The sequence below is a fragment of the Grampus griseus genome (assembly GCF_964374135.1).
Source record: "Grampus griseus genome assembly, chromosome: 14".
NCBI lineage: Eukaryota > Metazoa > Chordata > Mammalia > Artiodactyla > Delphinidae > Grampus > Grampus griseus.
This window is the reverse complement of record NC_139008.1, coordinates 41,534,602-41,556,498: the sequence shown is the minus strand read 5'-3', so window position 1 is coordinate 41,556,498 and position 21,897 is coordinate 41,534,602. Positions and strand designations below refer to the sequence as shown.

At 48.1% G+C, this 21,897-nt stretch overlaps 1 protein-coding gene across 1 annotated transcript in view; it reads right to left on the bottom strand.

Moving 5' to 3' along the window:
- RIN2 (Ras and Rab interactor 2) overlaps positions 1-21,897 on the bottom strand; it is a 219,655-nt gene that overhangs the window by 172,485 nt on the left and 25,273 nt on the right. The window contains exon 2 of the mRNA XM_082670024.1: positions 5,922-6,031. The gene's annotated coding sequence lies outside the window, so the exon portion shown is untranslated. The remainder of the gene's footprint in view (positions 1-5,921; positions 6,032-21,897) is intronic.

The window sequence follows — 21,897 nt, the reverse complement described above, 5'->3', positions numbered from 1 at the left end:
GCAAAGAAATGACATTTTCTCAGAACTCAGAGCATTCTCCCAAAACGGAGGACAACATACACATACATGTAATTGACAATTTATTCATCCCACTGGCTGCTCTTATTTCAGTCCGACACACTTGAGCAACCAGTACGCACTGATGCCAAGTCAAACCATTTTAGGCAGCTGCGGGGAGGCAGTGGGTTGTCACTGAGGGAGCCGGACAACGCCAGACACCTCCCAAGTCCACGAGGAGCAAAGCGGCGGGACCAGGTGGGGCAGCAGTCCCTGGCGAAGGTCTGAGCTACCAGAAGTTTCTGCAACCTGAGGCCGTGTAGCTTTTAATAACCACGTCATCGCTCATTAATAACAACTCAGACTATCATTAAAGGTTTGAGGCTTTGCCCAGAGTTATAACCAAAACTGCCATGGGTAAAGGCCTTTAAATTTCACCTTGTATTTGCCCAGTTAGGCAGAAGCAGTGGGCTTTCTGGGTCCTGACCAAGGCCAACAGGAGACAACTCCCAGGACAGGCAGAGTTCACCGCTCGGCCTCTTGACTTGGGCTTGACCGTGTGACTTGCGTTATCAATACGATAACATAGAAGCAGCAGTGCAGAGGCCTCTGGGTCTCCACCTGCACCCACTGCCTCTCCCCTGGTCATGAGAAGAGCTTCCCTGGGCTGCCGCTGTCTGTAAGGCTGGACTTAGAATGCACTCGGGTGGAGCAGGCTTGAGGCCAGACCTCAGCGAGAGGCCAAGCCTAGCTGGACCCAGGCTGGAAACAGACACCCAGCTGAACCCAGCCTGGATCAGCCACTCCCCCTGCCCTCCAATGTGCGTTGGCCCAACCAAGGTCAGCAGAGCTGCCCAGCTGAGCCCAGCCCAGATCAGCCAAGCCCCAGCCAACCTTCACTGCAGGAGCTACATAGACGCTTATTATTAGCTTTTCCACTGCATCTGGGGGCAGTTTCTTGCACAGGAAGAGTTGAGATGCAGAGAACCAAGGGGAAGTTCAGCAAGCCAGGGGAATCCTGCACAATAGGTTCTCCTTCCTTCCTTCCCTGGACAAATGGGGGCAACTTATAGGATATAATTATGAAATTCACAATTGCTTCAAAAGGTCCCCATGATTTCGCTAGGAACACCCCAGCTTCCGTGTCCCTTGGTGAGACAATTCCCAGATGCCCCCTACATGGTCTGTCACAGGTCCCCAGTGGGACTGAGCCCCGGTCACCCACAGCAGTCACCTGCTCAGGCCCCACCCTGAATGGCCTCTCCCCCTTCCCTGCCCCAGCTGCACCCCCTTATGCCCTTCTGTACTGCCCATAGAAACTGCCCATAGAAACCCTTGCACCTGAATTTTCGACTCAAACTAAGACATGGCTCATTTTACAAATAATATCAAGCACTTGAATGTGCCAGGCATCATGACACACAGGTGACTTCACCTCTCTGTACCTCAGTTTCCTCATCTGTAAAATGGGGACAAAACCAGTGCCCCTCAGGGCTGTTGTGAGAAAAGAAAGCGTAACGTGCCTAGAACAGGACCTGGCTTGTGGCAAAGCCTTTAATAAATGCTACTATTTTCAAGCAATTCCTGCTTCTCCTTATTACCGTCGGGCTTCCAAGCTGCATCCGCCTATTGGAAAGAATGGGTAGGACTGAGGAAAAGAAAAAGGAAAAAAAAGAATGAAGAAAAAGGAACACATTCCATCCTCATGAAACCACTTGAAAAGTCTCAGCCAGCTGATGGCAGCACTGCCTTTAACTAAACCACGAGCAGGGCCATAAACGAGCATCCTCCATTGACTATATTTGGTTCAGGGCATTCTTGTGCATGGAGAGCAGGGGAAGCCTGAGAACCAGAGATGGTACAAGAGCGGCGTCCGGGGGGAGATGCCAGCGGGGTCCCGCTCCTCGGAGCACGTGGCTGGGGCGCATGAGCCCTTCCCAGAGGAACTGGGAGGAACCGAGTGAGGAATATTTCAAACGGACTCAGCAGCGGCCCGAGGACTTGGGCAGAGGACCAGGCTTGCCCAGCCCCCACCAGAGCATTCCCAGGGCTGCTGTGAAGCAGGGTGCTCAGACCCAGCCTCGGGGGTGGGGTGGGGGCTCAGGACTCTGCCAGGGGAGGAGGCTGGAGATTCCCCATCCTGATTACCCAGGGCTCCTGATGACCTGGGGGAGGGCGGGGTTTCCCCCAGGTAGCTGCTTCTTGCTGCTGCTGAATTCTCTAGGGTGACACCTTCCTAAGCACAGTCCTCAGACCTCAGACCTCCTTCCAAGCAGCAGCCGGGGAGGGGAAGGGATGACACCCCGCTGTCCTGATTACACCTGGCTGGGCAGCCGTTTCTGTCTGACCTGCAGGCCATGTACCGTGGAACCCAAAGCATAGCCCAGCTTCGAACCCTGCTCTGGCCACCGCCCACCTGTGTGATCCAGGCAAGTTGCTGAACCTCTCAGCACTCGGTTTCCCCATCTGTAAAGCGATGATAACTCAGTCTCAGCCTTCTAGGGCCACTGTGACAAAGAGATGCAAAACAGATGTCAGGAGGCCGGGGCCCGGCGGTGCAAGGTGAAGCCTCCCTGAAATGCCATGGCAAAAGGGATGCAGCAGACAGACGATTCGACCCTTCCCCTCCCCCCAGCAAACAAACCCATCAGACGAACAGATGCACTTGAAGCCTCAGGGGCCGGAAGCAGGCGGCACTGAGGCTGCCCCCGGGTTGTCGGATTCCGCGCAGGGCGCCTTCTGCTAACTCAGACGTGAAGGCAGCTCCTTACTCTTCACCTGTGATCTGCTGCCACCCCCAGCAGACAGAGGGAGAGAAAACTGCAGCAAAGGAAAAGAAACCCTCTTTGCGACCAACTATCCACCCTGTGCTCTGCCTCTATCTCCCCTCCCCCCGACCTGTCTCAACACCCCCTTTTCCAGACTTGGGAGCTGGAGAACTGGGGGGAGGTGTGGCACCCAGGGCTCTTCTCTTCTGTGTCCATCTCAGCCTCTCCTGCTAGCCTCTCCTCTCAATCCAGTCCCATTTTCTCATAAGTTATAAAGCACATAAGGAGTTTCATTTCCACCACCTGCACTGTAGCGCTGCCAGTGTCCCCCGCGCAATGCCGCATCTCACTGGGTGTGTGCGTTTCCGCGGTGGCCACAGTCCTCCACCCTCTCTGCGAGCCTGCCCCTTGCAGGCTTTGCAAACCCTGCCACCAAGGGCTGGAGCCTACTGCTCATGTCTCGGATCTCAAGTGTCCTGTGACTTGCTCTGGCCAATAGAAAGCGGCAGAAGTAGCCCTGTGTCCCTCTCGAGCCCCAGCCTCAAGAAGCCATGCACGTGCGTCCTCTTGGAGTCCTGCTGGGGGGAGGGGAGCGGAGCAGAGGTGGGTCACCTGGGCCGAGGCTTCCTCCACCTGTCAGCTCCCAGCCAACCAGTTAGCCCGGAAAACCCAGCTAGACCAGCTGACCCAGGTGGCCTGAACTTCCCACCTGCAGAATCGTGAACTAAATCCATGACGATTATTTGAAGCTACTAAGTTTTGGGGGTTTGTTAGACGGCAAAAGCTGACAGATAGATTAGGCACTAAAAAAAGATGGGATTTAAACTTGCCTAACATTTTGCATGCATTCATTTCTCCTTCTTAAAAAACAAAATCCTCGGGGCTTCCCTGGCGGCCCAGTGGTTGGGACTCAGTGCTTTCACTGTCATGGCCAGGGTTTGATCCCTGGCCATGGAACTAGGAACTAGGAACTAGGAACTAGGATCCCAGAGGCCAAAATAAAAGAAACAAATAGCCTCATATTCTGGTCCTGCAGATCTTCCACCTACTGAGCATAGGATCCAGTGTTGGACACTGGACAACGTAGAGAGAAGAGCTGTCCCCAGTTCTGGAGCAGCTGCAATGCCACGCAGACATGGAACTAAATTCAAGTTGAAAGACACAAGGCCACCGATACTATGAGCAAAGGTCGACCGCGATGAGTGTGGACGTTACATGTCACATATCAACATTCATACCAAAGTCAATTCTCCAACGCTGCACATCTGAAAATATCTTCCACTTGAGTAACAACCCACCGAGAAATATTGTCTCAGAGCTCTGCCAGTTCCTGTTATTGTTTAGTTTACTGTTGCCTTTTGTGGAAGTTCTTTGTTTATAAAAGTGAAACCCAAAGATGTTTTATCTAACAGGAGAAACAGAGGAAATGACAAAGAAACCTTGACCTCAAAAGACAAACCTTTAGCACCAAGATAAGACTTCAGTATTTATACCTGGAATTTTGCACTTCCTTATATGCTACCATCATCCTTCTCGAGAAAATTCACACTTAACGGCTCTTTGGTATTTATTTAACTTGCATTTATTCACTGTCTACTACAGGTTAGAGTCTGTGCTAAAAACTGAATAGGAGACACAGGCCAGGCTCTGGCCTCACGGAGCCTGAAGTCAAACAGGGATGACACAGAAACATGATTATTACTTCACATGATCTGAATCTCGTGTAACACGAGCAGATACCACGAATCTAAGCTCTGGGAGGGAAAGCAGGCAGCTTCCCGAGAGGACTGTATGTTTAAGGCAGGATCCCAGGGTTTAACTAGGATTCAAATTAAGGAAAGAGAGTCAGAGCCAACTATGTAAAGCTAGTTCTCCAAAGCTGTATTCTCTGGACCTCCTATTCCAAATGGTTCGCCTTCTCTGAGAGGGCTGTGTTTGAGGGGCAGCAAAGGCCCCAGCTCCCAGTCCAGAAGGAACGGGCCCTGGGGTAGGGGGGGATCTCACAAGCTGGGGATCAGGGAGCCCTGGGTTCCAATCCCAGCTCCTCGTGTGGCCTTGGGTGAGTCACTTCATCTGACTTGGCCTCCCTCCTCTTATTTGTAAATCTGTGTAATGAATGACATCTACCTTCAACGGTGTCGTGGTGGGTTTAAATGAGAGAGCACCAAGCAGTGACGATGTTTATCCTCTCCTGAATCTGCTGTGGGGACAGGGCTCCGCGGGGACAGTTCACTTTGTCCTCACTCCACTCGTTAGTGGTGGGGCAGCTCCAAGGCTGGGGCCTGGCGCCATCGGAGTCTCCCTCACGTGTCAATGGGGCCCTGGAGGGGCTGTCGGCTGGAACCCCTACTCGGGGCCTTTCCATGGGGCCCAGCTGGTCTCACAGGCAGCCCTGCCCGGAGCGTTGAGCGCCGGCTGGGAGCCCCGTACGCTTCGCTGATCTCCGCTTTGAGGTCACTCAGTGTCATCTCTGCCGCCTTCCCTGTGCAGGTGGTTGCCGAGTCCCACCCAGACTCAAGAGGAGGGAAAGCAGACCTCCCAGCTTGAGGGGACCCGGCAAGGTTCTGGAAGAGCAGCGATACCACGGTGGCCATTTAGGGAAACTATGATCCGCCACGGTGACCTATGCTGATGTCCCTCTGGTGCTAAGTCCCTTTCATACAGAGATCTATGATTCCATGAAAAAAAAAAAAAAGATGAAAAGCGGGCATGGGGAGAAAGGCAAGCGGGGGATGTATGAGGAAGAGGAAGAGGCTTTTCCCTTGGGATGGGGCCACCATCAGGACCATATGCTCTCAGTAATCAACCAGGTTCCTTGCGCTCCCTGGTGGCCCAGCTCTAAGATGAGAACAAAATGAATTAATGCATTAAAGCACCGGGGCCTGCCACGCAGTTGGCACTCCATAAAGGTGCACGGTTAGTTTACGCTCTGGGGCTCTTGAGCTGTCCTCATCTTGGTTGGGCCCTGCAGCCACTGCATGATAACAGAATCCCTTAGGTACCAGGAAACAGGTAAGCATCCTCCCTGATCCTCTGTCAGAGAGAGGTCACATCCACAGCAGCACACCAAGCCAGAGCACACCATATCCCTGCACACTGAGGAACTTGGAAACCAGAGTCCAGGCCATGGCGCACTGGGCTTCAGTCGTCACTTACCCTTCACGCCAGCATCTCTCACTCCAGCCCCCACCTGCCCAGCATCCTGGAGGGCTTGAACTGTTATCTTCTCCGGCGGAAGCTCAAAAGTCCACAAGTCCTTTATCCATCTACAACACACAGAATTGGCCACTTAGCATTTGTACGCATTTTTTAAATGCCATGAAAACCACACGGGGACTTGCCCTTCACCTGGCTGGGAGGGGGTGCTGAGAGGTGAGGGCACAGTCATCCTTGGTGTCTGCGTGGGGTCGGTTCCAGGACCTGTGGATACCAAAACCCACGACGTCCAAGTTCCTTATTATTAAGCTCCATGCCTTGGGCTGGGTTACTCAATAAATATTTATATTTGACTGTCCTCGGAGGCCTTTAGTCAAATGCTAACAATCGTTCTCCCCTTTGCTAACACATTGGTGGCTGTGAAGTTTCTTCTCCCAATTAAAAAAATTTTTTTAATTAAAAAAATTTTTTATCTTCACTTTCCAAGGTTCCATGTCTTTTCTCCTGGTTCTCATATCTGGGAAATTTAGAAGCCAGCCTTTCCTTCATCAAGAATAGCATGCTTCGGGCTTCCCTGGTGGCGCAGTGGTTGAGAGTCCGCCTGCCGATGCAGGGGACACGGGTTCGTGTCCTGGTCCGGGAGGATCCCACATGCCGCGGAGCGGCTGGGCCCGTGAGCCATGGCCGCTGAGCCTGTGCGTCTGGAGCCTGCGCTCCGCAACGGGAGAGGCCACAGCAGTGAGAGGCCCACGTACCGAAAGAAAAAAAAAAAAAATAGCATGCCTGCAGGGGGATGAATTGGGAGATCAGGACTGACATATATACACTACTGTATGTAAAACAGATAACTAATGAGAACCTGCTGTATAGCACACAGAATGATGCTACTCAGTGCTCTGTGGTGACCTAAATGGGAAGGAAATCTAAAAAAGAGTGGCTATATGTGTACGTGTAGCTGATTCACTTTGCTGTACAGAGGAAACTAACACAACATTGTAAAGCAACTATACTCCAATAAAAATAAAACAAATAAAAAAATAAAAACGGAGGTGTACGTAGTACGTGAATACAATCGGCCTCCATATTGGAAGTTCCGCATCTGCAGATTCAACCTCCTCGGACAGAAATTTCGAGAAATTGAATCCACGGATGTGGAAGGCAGACTGTTACCTCAAAGGGTCTTTTCTGGGCATCCCTGGTGGCGCAGTGGTTGAGAGTCCGCCTGCCAATGCAGGGGACACGGGTTCGTGCCCCGGTCCGGGAAGATCCCACATGCCGCGGAGCGGCTGGGCCCGTGAGCCATGGCCGCTGAGCCTGTGCGTCCGGAGCCTGTGCTCCGCAGCGGGAGAGGCCACAGCAGTGAGAGGCCCGCGTACCGCAGAAAAAGAAAAAAAAAAAAAAAAAAAAAGGGTCTTTTCTTCCTATTTTGATCCCTATTCCCACCTCTGGGCCAGGTAACGCAAGAAGGGACTTGCTTTACCAGAACGTTCTCTACACCCCTATGCCAATGCTCAGATTTCTAAAACTCCAAATAGTCTTCCACGTTAAAAAAGGAACTAATCAGCAAGGATGCTGTCTTCGCCATGAATTCAGTGACAGTTTGTTCCTTTAGCCCTTGCATGACCTCAGCTCCAACAATGTGAACAGTCCTGAAATCTTCAAGCCTAGGACTTGGAGATGGTACAGAATATGAAATTCCCAAATGATTCCATTTCTTTTTCTTTTCTCCTAACAACACCCTCCACCTTTTCAGAATTACCTAAGTGCATGAATGCAGTCATCTTGCTTACAAACAAACAGAAAACAAAACATAAATGCTAGATCAATGCTCAAGTTTCCTTTAGCCATCTAAATGTCCACTGACAGAGGAATGGATAAAGAAGATGTGGTACATAACTACAATGGAACATCACTCAAGTCATAAAAAAGAATGAAATCATGCCATTTGCAGCAACGTGGAAGGACCTAGAGATTATCATACCAAGTGAAGTAAGTCAGACAGAGAAGACAAATATGATATGACCTCACTTATTTGTGGAATCTAAACTATGATACAAATGCACTTATTTACAAAACAGACTCACAGACTTTGAAAACAAACTTGTGGTTACCAAAGTGGGGGAGGGAAAAATTAGGAGTTTGGGATTAACATACACACACTACCACATACAGAACAGATAATCAACAAGGACCTACTGTATAGCACAGGGAACTCTACTCAATATTCCGTAATAACCTATAAGGGAAAAGAATCTGAAAAAGAATAGATACATGTATATGTATAACTGATTCACTTTGCTGTGCACCTAAAACTAACACAACATTGTAAATCAACTATACTCCAATATAAAATAAAAATTAAATTAAAAAAAGCTCAAGTTTCCTTTGACTGTCACCACTAATGCCTGCAGCCTGCATCCTTGGCACACATGGACACTGTCAGAACTTGGAAGGATATCTTTCCAGATCAATTCTGTGCAAACATTTACTCTCTCTCTCTCTCTCTCTCTCTCTCACACACACACACACACACACACGTGTTTCTTTTCTAAATAAATGTTTGTGTCGTCCTGCACATTGCTTATTCCATTCTCAGGATGTCTTATCAGGGTTCCTACAACAGTATAAAAGGATGAACTCATCCTTTTTTTTTAAAACTCTTTCATCAGTATTTCATAGTCTCACTGCTCTGCCAGGCTGTGTAACTGGACGCTGACCTCCTTGCCAGCACCTCCCCTGGTACCCTCCCTAGCACAGGCACACACACCCCCTCCATCATTCGCTGGGTTCATATTTTCTGGCCTGGAATAGCCTCCCTGCCCTCTCCATGTACTTAAGACTCAGCTCTAAGGCCTGGAGGCAACATATTTGATCTTGAATCCCAGTTGAATCTCTCAGACAAGTTACTTAATTGTTACTTACTTGGGTTCCTTCTGTGTAAAGTGGGGTGATTGTAATAGCACCTGCCTCAAAGGGTTGTTCTAAGGGTCAAGTAAAATAACCATGGAAAGCACAGGCCCATTTCAGATTACTTAGCAAATGCTTAATAAATGTTAACCGCCACCCACCATAACCAACATCAGTCGCTGTCATCATCATCCTCACCTTTTTTTTTTTGATAATAATTTAAATCCCACTTTCCTCCTTAATTCAGATTTTCCTCGGAACCCCTATTTCACGTGTAGATAGGGCTACTGAAAAATAATCCCAATAAGCTTCAAGCTCCATTTACATCACTTATAAAGTCTCCTCTTTTTAAAAGTTATTTTCTTTTTTCATGGAAAGGCATTTTATTATAAATATAGCAGTGTGTACATGTCAATCCCAAACTCCCAATCCATCCTTCCCCCACCCCTCCCCCTGGCAACCATAAGTTTGTTCTCTATGTCTGTGAGTCTGTTTCTGTTTTGTAAATAATTTCATTTGTATTATTATTATTTTTTTTAGATTTCACATATAAGGATATCATATGATATTTGTCTTTCTCTGTCTGACTTACTTCACTTGGTATTATAATCTCCAGGTCCATCCACATTGCTGCAAATGACATTGTTTCATTGTTTTTTATACTGAGTCATATTCCGTTGTATATATGTACCACGTCTTTATCCATTCATCTGCTGATGGGCATTTAGGTTGCTTCCACGTCTTGGCTATTGTAAATAGTGCTGCAATGAACATTGGGGTGCAGGTATCTTTTCGAATTAGAGTTTTCATCTTGTCCGGATATATGCCCAGGAGTGGGATTGCTGGATCATATAGTAGTTCTATTTTTAGTTTTCTGAGGAACCTCCATACTGTTCTCCATAGTGGCTGCACCAATTTACATTCCCGTCAACCGTGTAGGAGGGTTCCCTTTTTTCCACACCCTCTCCAGCATTTATTGTTTGTAGGTTTTTTGATGATGGCCATTCTGACTGGTGTGAGGTGATACCTTACTGTAGTTTTGATTTGCATTTCTCTAATAATTAGCGATGTTGAGCATCTTTTCAAGTACCTCTTGGCCATCTGTATGTCTTCTCTGGAGAAATGTCTCTGTAGGTCTTCTGCCCATTTTTTGATTGGGTTGATTGGTTTTTTTTGATAGTGAGCTGTTTGTAAATTTTGGAGACTAATCCCTTGTCAGTTGCATCGTTTGCAAATATTGATATTTTCTTCCATTCTGTGGGTTGTCTTTTCATTTTGTTTATGGTTTCCTTTGCTGTGCAGAAGCTTTTGAGTTTAATTAGGTCCCGTTTGTTTATTTTTGTTTTTATTTCCGTTACACTACACAACGTCTTCTGATCTTTGCTAATAGATCAATAAGAGGTCGGGTTAATTTACTGGCCACTGTATCCAGGTGGGCTGCACAGTCACACAGAGCAAAGGGGCCCAGCGAGGAAAGGAAGCTTATCCTTTCAAGGCACAAAAAATCCACTGCTTTCTCCATTATATTGTTTCTATTATATTAATTAAGTATAGACAAATAAAATAACTAGGTATCAATACCTTATTCTCATGAGCTTGTACAATTATAAAACCAAGCACAATGACAAATTATATAAGAACAAGAATGTAACCAATACGATTAGAAGTAACAAGATTAATTTAATGTAAGAGATGATGTTGTTTTGCTGAAACTCGTCCCTTGTGACGGGAGTATAGTGGAGTTGCATCTTCTGTGAGGGAAGGGCTAACGGAAGAGAATCAGTCAAGGGTCACCCTCCAAGGTAAGCTGCTGTATGGAGGCACCCACACACAGACCACCTGGGGAAATCGCAGACTCCGAGGGGAAGAGCAGGTGAAACTGCTCACACGATTCAAATGATACCAACCTCTCTTCCACTCTCTGTGTTCTCCTCACCCCAACCCACGTGTCTCTGCCTGAACCTCTGTGAACTTCATCCACTTGCCCCACTAGACTGCACTTGCCTTCACCTGGGGCAAAGCATCTATGCCCTCAGCCCCCCTGTTCCCTCCTCCCACACTCCAACAATTCCAGTCTGTGGGAAGACTTGGCCCCAAGGCAAATTAAAGAAACACAAACCAGAGGCAGGACTGAAGTTACCTGGCTACAAGGCTCAAACCCTGCCAGGGTCGCACCCCTGGCTGCACAGCTAAGAAGGTTTACGCAACAAAGCAAGCCTCATGGCCAGGTCACACCTGAAATCAATTACAGCAGAATTTCTGGGGGTGGACCCTCACAGTCTTAATTTTCAAAGCCCATTGGGTGATTCCAGTGTTGAGTGAAGGTTGAGAACCAGTGATCTAGTGATTAATGGCTTTCAATCTCTTTGGACATCTGCCCACAGTAATACAGTTCACATCATGACCCAGACCTACACGCACACATACAGCACAGAAACAAACATTTTATAAGACAGTACCTAACCCTTACATCTTGATGTTTTCCAGTCCATTCACTTTTACTGAAAGCAATGCCGGACATGCCTATTAAAGAGTCATAAGCCACTAGTCCACTAGAAGTTATGACCCATAGTTTGATAAACATTGCCTTAGATGACCCAGAATATAGTTAGATGAATTATGAACCATTATCCTTAAAATAAAAACACACTTCAAACATTCCCAAAGAGGATATATGAATCCCTGAGCATAAGTCCACACTTACAGATGCCCATTTTGAAAATCTTCATTATACTCCAATCTCTCATTTGACAAAACAGGAAAGGCCAAACTCGTATGTCTGTCCACTCAGTGTGCACGTATGTCTGTGTATGTTCTGCTTTGCCCACTACCCATGATTTCACAACTATATTATCAGGCAGCGTTTGGTCTACTTGAAATATCCTGAAATTATTACATTGTGGACCCCAAAGCTTAGAGCTTAATTACACTGTTTCAATGTGTGCAGAGGTGCTGGTCTTAAGTTTTCCTTTGTCCATACACCCTGGTGCATCGCACGGTATGGAGCATGAAGTAGGCATTTGCATTAATACCTGTTGACTGAGTTTTAGCATTCTGGCATAGATTTCCAACGTGGATTTAACAAAATAGTGTACTAGGGAGGCTGATAAACCTATCTGGCCTTACAGAAAAGGGGGTTTGCTATCCCCAGCCATATCTCAATAGTTACCGTGCTCCTAACATCAGGCTATAGTTGTAGGTATCCGGTGCTCTTGCCACACAAGCAAATTATAATTCAATGTTGCTTCCAGCACCCATTTTTCACTAATGTCGCTGCATGTTGAAATATTTTAATACATTGTATTAAATAAAATATATTATTAAAATTCATTTTACCTATTTCTTTCAACATTTTTTAATGTAACTCCTAGAAAATTTAGAATATGTGGCTCACATTATATTTCTACTGGACAGCATTTCTCTGTGGAACAGCCCTCAAAGTCTTACGGGCTCCTAGTACTACTGTCTCCTATGCCTTGGTTGGTGTACTTGCTGTATTCTAAACACACACACACACACACACACACACACACACAAAGACACAAACACACACACACACAAAGACACATACATACAAAGACGCACAGATGTACTCAAAGACACACACACAAACACACATACATATAAATACACACAGACGTACACAAAGACACACAAAGACACAGACACACACACAGACACACACAAAGACACATACAAAGACACAGACACACAAAGACACATACATATAAATACACGTACATATAAATACACACAGATGTACACAAAGACACACACAAACAAAGACACACACAAACAGACACACACACACAAAGACACATACATATAAATACACGTACATATAAATACACACAGATGTACACAAAGACACACACAAAGACACACACACACAGACACACACACACAAAGACACAGACATAGACACACACAAAGACACATACAAAGACACAGACACACAAAGACACAGACACACACACACACACAAAGACACACACACAAAGAGACACACACACACGCACACACACGCACACATGCACACAGGAGGATGCTCAGCCTGAAACCCCTCACCCTCTGCTGCCACCTCCTGCTCCAATCCAGGCTTTCCTTTAAGATCCATCTCAAAGTACAGCAGGTCACCGCGGCGCGGGACTGACGGCACGCCAGGCACTACGCCAATTGCTTTCCCCCGACGCCCTTACACCATCACAGCAGCCTCATGAGGCAAGCAGCATTAGAGTCTCAACTGAAAGCAGGACAAAGTGAAGTGAGCTGCTTAGCACCATGAGCTGGTCATGGCAAAACCCAGATCTGTCCCCACTGTCCCCACCTTTAACCCCCGTGGTGGCCCCTGCCCCCTCCCCAAGTCTGCTCTGGGTCCCGTGCATCATGTGTCCCTCACTCCTTTGAAGCCTCACTGAACTTGGTTAATACATCTCTGTTTACATGCCTTTCCACAGCGTGGATTACTATGTTGTACTGTCATGATCTTGATCTTGTCTGACCCACACAATTTCCTCTCAAGACCAGGATGAACTCTGCTCTTGCTTAAGTCTTCGTGGAACACGGCACTTTGGGACCTCAGTCAGTGTTTGACTAAAATACAGCATATTATATATTTGAATGTCCTCCTCTCACCACCTTTTACAAATAATAAACTTTGGCTGTTGAAAAGGGAATTGGGGAAATTGGTGTGGACGCCCGCTGCCGACAGGCGGAACCTAAAAGGGGCGGCAAAGGAGAGCAGCTGGGCGTCTAAGGTCCCCTCCGGCAGGGCCACCTGTGAGGACCTTCTTAGTTTCTCTCGTTCACCTCATGCTGTCAGGTTGACCCTGTCCTTGACCTTGCCCCTAGAGGGCATCCTGACCCCCACCTACCCAACCACAGAAAACTGCCTGAGAAGAAACTGATGGGGGAGGGAAGGAAGGAAATATGTAAGGAATTAGGAGAGTAATTACGGGTATTTCCAACACACGAACATTTCTGGTAAGTCTAGAAGACTCTAACCTTTAGCTATTTTATTGTCTGAGTGGGCACAAAAAAAAGTCAGAATGCAGACCCATAGTCATACCGATAGATAAATCATTCCAAATGCCGGCTTTGCATGAGAATAGGAACATTTCCCAAAACACATCTTCTGTTAACAGTTCTAGGAACATTTATCCCAAGAAATAATTTACTTTTTGGTAATATTAATAGAAGTTACAATACCTATGAAATAAGAATTCAAATTAGCTATATATGTTCTATTCCCTTTCCAAAGACTTTTGGGCAATTGAGGAATTTTAGATTACTTCCGATTACTTTAAAATAGACCTGTTAGTTAACTTTCCTTATGCAAATTTTTCTCACTTCCAGGGGAGGGGCATACCTCCTCTCCTGGTGGGTCATCTCTTACTCTGATATGTTTTCTTTCAAAGGACAAATCAAGAATTTTGTTGCCCTTTGACAATCCAAACCTTAGCACTGTACTAACTCACTAAATTAGATTCTTTGACCTTTGCTTAAACATGTACGATTAAATTAAATAAGATCTACAAGATTGTTTTAAAGAATTTTCTCGAATAAATAGGTTCACTATTATGGAAACGTCTTCTTAACTTCAGAAATGACCAGCATTTCTAGGAATGCAGATACATCCGTGGTAATTCTGCAACCATTCCTGTTTCTATTCTGCCAGTTAAGGAAAGGGCCAGCAGTTCATTTGTTTATTCACTTTAATAAATATTGGCTGGGTTTTGCTCAAGGTCTCAGCTGGACACTGCGGGGACACAGACAGGGCCCTGTTTTTAAATGTGAGCATCTGAAAGAGATGCAGAAGACGAGTGGAGTTTCAACGGGGGAGCGAGAGGAAAGGCATTTTAGAGAAAACCACTTGGCCAAAAGCAGGTGTGCCGAGGTCAAAGCATTAGAACACCAGTTGGCCTTGGGAGGCCTGGGGATGGGAGAGGACAGGCAGTCCAGGAAAGGGCCCGGACCAAGGGTGGGGCTTCCACTGTACAATGTAAACCTAGGGGAGCCCCCGAAGTCTGTGTCGGGGTGGGGTGCTGGAGGTGGAAGGGCCACTTAGGGCAGATAATGAAGACCTGAACCATGAACTACAACCTTGACCTAGGAAAGACGGTACCGGACATGAGAGCTGTTACAGAAGGCAACTGCTGTACGTGAGGAAGCTCCAAAAGGGCCCCCAAGAGGAAAAGGATGCCGTGAGAAGGAGCTGGTGCAGGCAGGTGACGATTATTATATTTTTAGATAAGCTGAGTCTAAGTGGAAAAGTCCAACACTAGTTGAAAAATTAACAGGAATAAATATGTATTTCTGTTTCAGCATAGAAGTCCCCTCCCCACAAACCCACATACACAGATAGAGAATGAAGGACAAGTGGTTAACAGCCGCCCTTGTGATCGACAAGGCCAGGGGTCAAGTTTCCTGTGTGGGAAGCAGGCATCCTGACCGCTGGCCTTATTAAAACTAGAGGAATTGAGTGGGTGTGTTTCACTTTTGGATGAGTTGAGTCTGAGGCTCCAGGGGCAGGCCGGCTGGGATCCAGAGCATGGCCACTGCACCATTAGGAATGAAATCTCGTTCCAGCCCTCTGTCTGAGGTCACTTCTCTCCATTGTGACCTAGGGCATTAGGCAAGTTGCTTACCACCAGCCAGCGTGGGAGCCACCCAACCTTGGGCTTCATCGGAAAGCTTGAGGATGGTACCCATGTTCTCAGTTGCTGCGTTTTTGGAGGCTTACCCCATTTGAGGACAAGGTAAACAGATCTCTCCAGCATTCTCTCCTATCAGTTACTTTTGCCAAAAGCAGTAGATATTTAAAGCTCTAAAACTACAAAAAAGAAAACCTGAAAAGAACTCAATTCTTTACCAGTAGAAAGGTCAGTTTGTAAGCTACATCTAGAGACGTTCCGGTTAAAAATTATCCAAAACAAAACCACTACAAAAGGTATTAGGCATAGTTACTCCTCCATCAAAACAGTCCTTATTTGTTTAGTCACTGAGGCCCCATTCATTCTAGATACACATCACTGCATAACAAATCCCCACAGGGGTCAGTGGCTTGAAACAGCCATCATTTTATTCTCTCTCTGGTTTCTGAGGGTCTGGAATTCAGGCAGGGCCTGGCTGGGTGGTTCCGGATGAGCGTCCTCAATGTGACTGCAGCCACAGAGAAAGGAGCTGGGGCTGGAATAAAGGGCGGGAGTGGGGGTGGGGGGCGGAGAGACAGCTGGCACAGGTGGAGAGCGGCAGGGCATCTTCTCTTACTTCTTGCAGGTTCAGACCATGCAGTCTCTTCCCATGGACCAGTCTGGGCTTCCTCACAGCGTGGCAGCCTCAGCATGGTCCAGAGAGCAAGGTGGAGAATGCATCACCTTTTCCAACTCATCCTCAGAAGTAAGGCAGTGTTATTTTTGCCACATTCTACTGGTTACAAGTGAGACTCAAACCTAGCCAGATTCAAAGGGAAGAGATGAGACTGTATCTCTTGTTGGGGTGTGGGGTGCGGGTGGGCAAAGAGAACATGTGACGACGGTGCGTCCATCGTTAGAGAAGTGAGCCTCCCCCAGTCTAAGGTTAGCTGTGTACGGCAGACGTCACATACAAGGAAACCATCGCCATTCTCATTTCTGAGGTACGTAAACCAGGCAAAGCATTTCTAAGCTGCTTGTCACACAGAGGAGGGGAAGAAACCATCATATCCTTGTGTTTTAGCCCCTTTGCAACTTTAAAGATAATACAACATGTGGAAGGTACTCTGTGAACTTGAAGTTGTCGTGATCGTTCAATGCAATTTGGAAACATCTCTGAAAAGTTTGTTATCTCTGAAATTCTTACATATTATCAAGGGAGATGACACTCTCCTTGGCAAGTTTTATCTTCTTAACAAATAGCACTTGACTTGCCCTTAGAAAGTATTTGGGTATTTCCTAGAGTCTCATGTAACAGAGAACTTGGAAGGTAAAAACCATCACCAAGACTGGCCTTATAAACTGTTTCTCATTGGATGAGACAGTAAGTACAGCTGTGGGCAAGGCATGCTTGCCTTGGGCTGCAGTTTAGGAAAGAAAGTGCAACACAGCAGGTGCCAGGTGATTGGTCAGTCTGCTGTCCTCGGAAGGGACGGTCCCAAGGACAACATTACCGTCTGCAAACTGAAGCTCACTTCTCCTCCTGGGTCCAGCCAACTCTCATTTCACATCTTCCTGGGTTTTGTCCATTTTAGTTCTGATTTTTTAAATCTTTGATTCAAGGTTGCCGTACATAAACATATATATATACACATACACAAATATATATATGACAAATATATGTACGACAACCTTGAATCAAAAACTTTGAAAAGAAAATGCTTATCTCAGGATATTTAATTAACTAATGTTGGAACACTGCCATTTTCTTCTGCTTTGGGGTATATATGTGTGTTTAGAGAGGGGTGAACATTTAACCCCTGAAACGTTTTGATTCTCAAACTCTTCTTTTCTTCTGATTGCAGCTCTGCGTGCATGTGGCCTGCGGCATTCTGTTCCTTTTATAATAGATTTTCTTTCCTGGACCGGCAGTGAGCTTGGACACAGACAAGGGACGGGGCCTGGGGTGGCTAACGAGGTTTCTTGATTCAAGCTCGCCCCCTGCTGTTGGTTTGGTGAAGTGCAGTTTCTTTATTGCGTAGTGCATTTCTTGGCGAGGGGGATTCTGATCTCTTTCATCTCTGCAGGACTCCTCCACTGTTCTTTCTCCACATCTTCTCCAAGGGGCAACCTTCCAAGGTTCCCCTTCTGTCTCGAAGCCTCGGGTCCCACACGCATTCCAGTATTTCCACCCAGGATGGGGCTTGTCTTTCTAGGGGTGATGTTTTCTGGGCTAGGTCACCACAGGCTTCCCAGACTCCTGTTCTTTTCTCCACATTTTCTCTGCTATCTCTGCCCACTGCTCCGGACAGGGGTGGGCTCCAGAGCTGCCTGGCTGGACTTGGGTGTTTATCTCATTAATCACAGGTAACTTGGAAGTTTGTAGAATTCTGTCTCCTTGAAATATGCACGGCATCTGTAAACAATGGTTTTCTTTGCTCTATTTGTCGATTTGGGTTATTTTTGGGGAAGTTACGCAAAGATATTTGGACCTAAGCAACCAGCATTCTATTGTAACTCAGAGCTCTATATGTCGAAATGCCATTTACTGCATTAAATAGGTCCGTTCTACCCAAACCTACATACTCTTCACAATACAAGAATGTCTCAGCGCAGCAGTATAGGTAACTTTTTAAACAAGGAACACTTTGTCATCACTAGCATGCTTTCACACACGCACCCACAGAACCAATTGTTTAAAAGACTTTCTGACAACTAAAGCAGACTGGAGCAAAAATTCTTAAATACCATCAGCTGTCACCAAAACATCCCAACTTGCCCCGACCAGATCAGCAGAGGGCAGAGCCCCTGACACCACCTGCCGCCCTGAATGAAACCTCAGGTAGCAGAAGTCATGGGGAAAGCCACATCCGGTTCCAAGCTGCCCTGGGATATTCAAGTTTCCGCCTAAATTCAGATAATCCTCAGGGTTGGAGGAGGGCGCTCCTGGCCTCGGTGCCAGCCCGGCTCAGACACACCCTGTAGGAGACGCTGTCCCCCCGGCACCGGAGGATGTCTGTGGCTGGGGGAGAGGAGGACAGGCCCTTCCCGGGGGCACAGCAGGCCTGAGGGCTGGGAATTGCCCCCCCTCCCGCCAAACAGCCCCCATTCAGGCCTGCTGGGAGCAGGCGTCGGAATCCTGGGCCCCCCCAGCGCTCACCCTCAGCAGGGTGACCGAGTCAGGTTGTCACCGACCTTGTCCGCAGGCTGATTTGACAGATCACACACCCTGGATCAGCTGCCTCCCAGCACCCCCGCTCCCCTCCCGGTGTTTCCTAGGGTCCCCGGCCCCAACATCCCCCTCCCCCGATGAGTCACTCGGATCTCTGCTCAGGGCCTGCTTCTAGAGGCACCCGGAGTGAGGCAGCCTCCCGGGGGAGCCTCTCCTCCAGCCTCCCAGAGCCTCCAGTGGGACAGTCATCGCCCAGGTCAGAGCAAGGAAGGCGGCCCCAAACAGGGCGAGATGGACAGGGGTCGTGGATGCAACGCCCCCCGGTCTGGGAGGCTCCCGAGCTGGTCCCGATGGGAGTGCCGAGCAGAGTCTGGACCACTGGTGGGGCTGCGGCGGAGCATTTAAAGGGCGGGTGGTGAGGAGGACCCCCGCTTTCTCTGACCCGGGCCTGCGGACACAGCAACGTCTCTGTAAATATTTGTGGAAGGGAGGAGTTCAGCGTGAGGGAACCACACTAACGTAAACCCTGTTCACCACGGAAGCCTCTTCCGGTCAGCACTCGAACAACAGGGGAACATTTGTTGTTTCCTGATGCAACAGAGAAATCAGGGCAGCAGGCTGAGCTGGAGTTGAATTTGACAGAATCCCTCCCGCTGCCACCGTGGGGCTCTGAAAACCCGACACCGACCCCCAGCATCCTCTCTGCGGCGAATTCTTGGGTGAGGTCGCATGTGCAAGGAGCTGTCATGTGTGGAGACGTGGACACGGCTCACGGGCGCCTCCCCAGCCCCTCACTCTGCCACAAGGCTGGCGGGTGCCCCACGTTCCCACCCCACCCATTAGAGGCAGGAGCTGGCGTCCCAGCATCCAGGTGTGCAGTGGAGCCCACGAAATACCACTGAGTGGCTGAGATCAATGCACCTGTTCACCAGGTAGGGCCCCCACCTTAGTGATTCAGACAAGGACAATCCGCCTGAGTCCTGTTTCAGAAGAGGCCATGCAAAGCTCACGTCCTACCCAGGAGCAAGGGAAGCATTTTGAACGCAGGAGAGAAAGATGAACATTTACACACAAGATCACCGCTGTTTTCAATTCTTGGAGAGATCAGTTCATCAAATCAACAGTTATTTTTAAATTTCATTATTTTACAATAATCAACACTTTTTTTTTTAAAGATGTTGGGGGTAGGAGTTTGTTAATTAATTTATTTATTTTTGCTGTGTTGGGTCTTCGTTTCTGTGCGAGGGCTTTCTCTAGTTGCAGCGAGAGGGGGCCACTCTTCATCGCGGTGTGCAGGCCTCTCACTATCGCGGCCTCTCTTGTTGCGGAGCACAGGCCCCAGACGCGCAGGCTCAGTAGTTGTGGCTCACGGGCCTAGCTGCTCCCCGGCATGTGGGATCCTCCCAGACCAGGGCTCGAACCCGTGTCCCCTTTATTAGCAGGCAGAATTCTCAACCACTGCGCCACCAGGGAAGCTCAATCAACACTTTTTAATACACATTTCATGCCTGGCATGGGGTTAAATGCTGGGCACACGGCCAGGAACAGGCAGGCTCCAGCTTGACCCTCCCCTCAAGGAGCTTTGTGAGAAAGGCCACTCTAGTGCAATCAGTCCACTGAATATTTTATGACTAATTCTCCTGTAAATACCTACTTTGTCTAATGTGGGTCTGTGGGATCTGGTCACAGAGCCCAGATAAGGAACGCCTAACCATTCAGGCATTAAAACCTCAAAGAATTAAACAGGGCTTTATATAAAATGTGTTCTAAATCACTCTCCCTTAAGTAAGCAACCTGTCAGGAGAAACGTTAACATTTCTGTGATGCTCTGGGACCTTGATCATGGGACCTTTGATGGTCAACAACCTTCAGTGCATAGGTCTGCATGAAGGCTTTGCACCCTTCACTGTGAGGAGCATTGTAAGTACAAGCACAGGTTAGGGAGACTGGCCACAGACTTCCACCTGGATACACCTTTCCCGGAAAAAACAAAACCAAGTAGCACACCATCCTCCTCTGTTGGCATCGGCCTCTCGTCAAAGCGCGGTGAAGGGGATGTGGATGCAGGATTTCCAGGTGATGCAACACTGCTGCTTTTCTAAACAGACCCCCGAAGCCGGGACATGAGCTTCCCCAGCCTCACCTGTTCAAAGCCACAGTCGGTGCTCTCTCTCTTGCGCTCTATGATTATATCTAGCAGTATGATAAGCAGGTGATCCAACAGCGCTGCGTCCAGCACGGCAGCCCCTGCGGCAGAGGCCACGGCTGCTCCCCAAGCACCCATGTGCCCCTTCTATTTCTCAGACCTTCTTGCATCTGGGGAGTCTATGGGATTGGGTTCTGTACAGCCAAATAGGGGTGGTAGTTACGTGTGTCCCTCTTAGACGTGGGATTTAACCATCCCAGTCTGCAGCCCCTTCACCCCTCCTGCAGTGACCTTGTAACTGCGTGTTCCTGATGACTTGCTGCAGTAAAGGACAGCCCGGGGCACTGAGCCCCGACCTGCAGAAGAGCCATCCAACACGCACTGCCAGACGCACACCTTTATGTGTTAAGCTCCGAACGTTTGGGGTTTATTTACTAACCTCTCCAGACAAACGCAACCATCTGGTCAGACGTGCCCTGCGTCTCTCTGTTACTGGGAAACCTGGCATAAAATGCACGGAGGCCCTGCCCCCCATTCAGGACCTCCATTATCGTCCTCACTGCCCATCGGACTGAACTATTACGCACGCATAACTCTTTCTAATTCTCTCTTTTGTGACAGGGGCTGTTCTTAGCCCCATTTCACACATGAAGAAACTGGGGCTCAGAGACGTTCATTCATTTGCCTCGATACACACAGCTAGCGAGTGAGGCCCCGTGGCTTTACAGCACACGCTCTTGTTCACCACACAGCGCTGCCTCTCCGCCAGCCTCTTGCTTCCGCCCCAGCCATCTCCTGGAGGCTGCGTGCTTCACCTAACTGCATTGCTCCACGGGGGTCCCACGGTGATACCCCTGTCCACACTTGGTTTGACCTGAGATTTATGGCACCCTAGGTTCAGAGGAGGGCAGGGCACGGGATGTCTCAGCAAAGAATGAAACACCATGGCCCCTTGTGATTGGACTTTTTGGGAGACAGTGCTTCTTCAAAACCCAGAAATTCATGACCGTGATGGGAAGCTATCTCTGCAAACAGCCCTGGGAAACGACTGCTTCCAGGTTATTTTAATGCCTTCCTTTGAACAGAGCCCCAGGTATAGAGCTGCCTCCACGATGGATG